This window comes from Myotis brandtii, unplaced genomic scaffold (genome assembly GCF_000412655.1).
Source record: "Myotis brandtii unplaced genomic scaffold, ASM41265v1 scaffold2204, whole genome shotgun sequence".
Lineage (NCBI taxonomy): Eukaryota > Metazoa > Chordata > Mammalia > Chiroptera > Vespertilionidae > Myotis > Myotis brandtii.
In genome coordinates, this window is record NW_005358261.1 from 433,851 (window position 1) to 437,419 (window position 3,569).

General features: G+C 34.4%; 1 protein-coding gene across 1 annotated transcript in view; it reads right to left on the bottom strand.

Annotated features, from left to right (window-relative positions):
* Positions 1-3,569, bottom strand: part of PTPRB (protein tyrosine phosphatase, receptor type, B) — a 109,558-nt gene that overhangs the window by 58,173 nt on the left and 47,816 nt on the right. The window lies entirely within an intron of this gene.

Consider the following 3,569-nt stretch of genomic DNA (forward strand, 5'->3'; position numbering starts at 1 on the left):
ATATATATATACACATATATATATTTGTTATTGACTTTCAGCTCTATTTCCTGTGGCATATGGCAAACTACTCCCCCACAGAGACTCTACTATTACGAAAAAGCTGCCTATGTGGGAAATCAAAATTATTTTGGATCCAAAGATGAGATGACATCATGCCTATTAAACAGTTTTGATTTAAAACTTTCAATAATGAAAGGCTGCTGCTTTTGAAGATTGCTTACTTAATGTGATATTTATCTGCCCTTATCCTATTAGAACTGAAAGACACATCATCTACCTGAGCTGATGGTTGTTATGGCTGGTATTGGGAAATCCCTTCAACCTGATGATTAGGTTGTAGTTTAGAAAACTGGTTAATTCTTTACTGGCACATTCTCAAGAGAACTTTTATTAGTATACATGAAAATGTTACAATAATATAAATTATACTGTCATATAATAATAATACCTACTGAGTGTCTGCTGTGTGCCAGTTATGGGCTCTATGCTTTATAGAGATTATATTGTGTGATACTCAAAACTCTATTAAGTTCATTTTATTATTCCCTTTACTGAGGAGGAAACCAAAGATCATAAAATGTAAGTAATTTAGTCTATATTACAGTGTTAGCAAATAATTTGGGGTTCAAATCCTGATCTGTCTAACCTGTGAACCTGAGCTCTTTTCCTAATTGGTACCTATTGTGATTTCTAGTCTATCCATTGACAAATCTTGAAGTTGGCACTTAATCAACATACATCTTCTCTGTGCCTCTTCCCTGAATTATGATAATCAAAGCAATTGACCCTGGCACAACTCTTCTCAGGATTCTTTGACTTTTGGATTCAGATACAAACATATTTATTAAACAATATTATTTTGGACAAAGATGGTCAAAAGGTACAAATTTCCAGTTACAAGATAAACAAATACTAGGGAAGTACAATATGAATGCGATAGCTAACACTTCTATATAATATATAGGAAGTTTGATGAGAGTAAATTCTATGAGTTCTCATCACAAGGAGAATATATTTTTCCTTTGTATTGTATCTACAGAAGAAGATGGATGTTAGCTGAACTTATTGTGGTAAACACTTCATAATATATGTAAATCAATCCATCACACTATATGCCATAAACTTGGTAATGTATACCAATTATCTACACTAATAAAAGAGAAACATGGTAATTAGCGTACGACCGCTACCCTTTTCATTGGCTAATCAGTGAGTATATGCAAATTAACTGACAAACAAGATGGCGGCTAATTTGCATATGTCGGCTCCAAGCCACAGATTGAGGCTTTAGGCCTAGGCCGGGGAGGAGCCAGCCAGCGATCTTCCGCGGCAGCGGCGGCGGCAGCGACAGTGAGCTGGGGGTGCCCGGCCCAGGCCTAAAACCTCGGCCTGAGGCTTTAGGCCTGGGTCAGGGAGGAGCCAGCCAGCGATCCGCTAGAAAGCGACAGTAATGAAGACAGTGTGATACTGGCAAAAGGACAGACACATAGATCAATAGAACAGAATTGAGAGTCCAGAAATAGAACAACACATGTATAGTCAATTGATTTTTTTACAGAGATTCAAGGGCAATTAAGTAGAAAAAAAGACAGTCTTTTAATAAATAGGGCTGAAATTATTAGATGTTCATATGCAAAAAATTAAACATTGACCCGTGTCTCACACACATATAAAATTTAACTCAAAAGAAATTACATATCTAAATTTAAAACCTAAAACTATAAAAACTTTTAGGAGAAAATCTTTGTGACTTTATCTTAAGCAAAGCAAAAATTTCTTAGATATGATATCAAAAGCATGATCTATGAAAAAAACCTTATAAATTAGACATGAAAATAAAAAATGTATATTCTGTAAAATACACTAATAAATTAATGAAAAGACAAACCACAGACTAGGGGAGAACATTTCAATGCATATTTCTGATCATGGGCTTATATCTGGAATAAAGAATTCTCAAAACTCAATTATAAGAAATAAACATGGACAAAATATTTGAAAATATCTTCTTCCCCAAAGAAGATAAATGGATGGTAAATAAGCGTATGAAAAGATGCTCAAAACTATTAGTTATCAGGGAAAGGCAAATTGAAAACATGAGATATCACTACATACTTATTAGAATGGTTAACATTTTTTAAAAAACACCTGCTGAGGATAAGGAGGAACTGGAAATCTCATACATTGTTAGTGGGGCTGTAAAATTTTACAACCACATCGGAAAACAGTTGCTTACAAAGTTAAACATATACTTACCATATGATCCGGCACTATAAGTGGTAGGTTTATTTATTTATTTATTTATAAAATATAGTTCTTTATTGATTTCATAGAGGAAGGGAAAGGAGCGAGAGATAGAAACATCAATGATGAGAGAGAATCATTGATTGGCTGCCTCCTGCACACCCCCTACTGGGGATCGAGCCCACAACCCAGGCATGTGCCCTTGGCCAGAATCGAACCTGGGACCCTTCAGTCCGCAGGCTGACGCTCTATCCACTGAGCCAAGCCAGCTAGGGCAGTGGTAGGTTTAATTAAAATGATTCTAAGTCTAAAACAATGTCTTGGACTTCCATTTCTGACAGGATGATGACCCAACGCCCCCGCCCCCAATCAACACAACTACATGTAGTGAATAAAACACAAAGATGTAAATGCATAAATGAGTTGTCAAGAATGTAAGGAATTCTCAGAGACCTAAAAGTAAGTTATAAAGAGGTAACTGGATAACTGAAGTAGACTTTCATCCTGAAGTCATCTTTTAAACATACATTTAAGCTTTGACTTTATAGCTTTGTAGGATCTACAAAATAGGAGACAAAGTGTAGGACTTTCCCAGGCTGAGGAACTTCGTAAGTAACATTAGAATCCTGAAATATTGCATTCTAAGTGTAAATAAAATAAATATTCCCTTTTTACTCTCCACATCACCCCAACCTCCTTAACAGTGGATGGAAAAGAAAAATTTTCCTCTGAGAATTCATAACCTCAAGACAGCGTCAGTAAACTTGCAACTTAAATTCATAAGACCTGGATGATCAAAAAATCTCAAGGTAACAATTTAGATTAAAATAGGTCTGGGTTGATAGTAGTCCTGTGTACCTGAAAGAATCAAATGAAAAGAAAGTTCTTTTTGAAACCCATTTTCAAACAAGGCATCAAAGAGTTCCTACAGAATAAAATCCTAAGGTATGTGAATTTACAGTAAAAAAGTCACAAATATTTAAGGAAGTAAAGTGCCATGAGCAAAAGGCAACAAACCCAATAGGCAACAGAAGTGCACTTCTGAAGATTTCAAATAATTATCAGATATAAAATGTAAAATAAAAAGTGTTAATAAGCTTATAGCAATAAAGGAAGAGAATGGAAATATGACTAAAGAGAATCAAAGAAAATGTTTAAAAGTGAAAAACATATCAATTATTAAAACTTAATGGGTTGACTTAAAAATAGTTTAGAAAGAAACACAGAAAGAATTAATGAACTAAAACAAAGAGCTGAGGAAATTAACCAGATTACAGCCCAGAAAGCAAGTACATGAAAAAAATATATAATATTCTAAAATA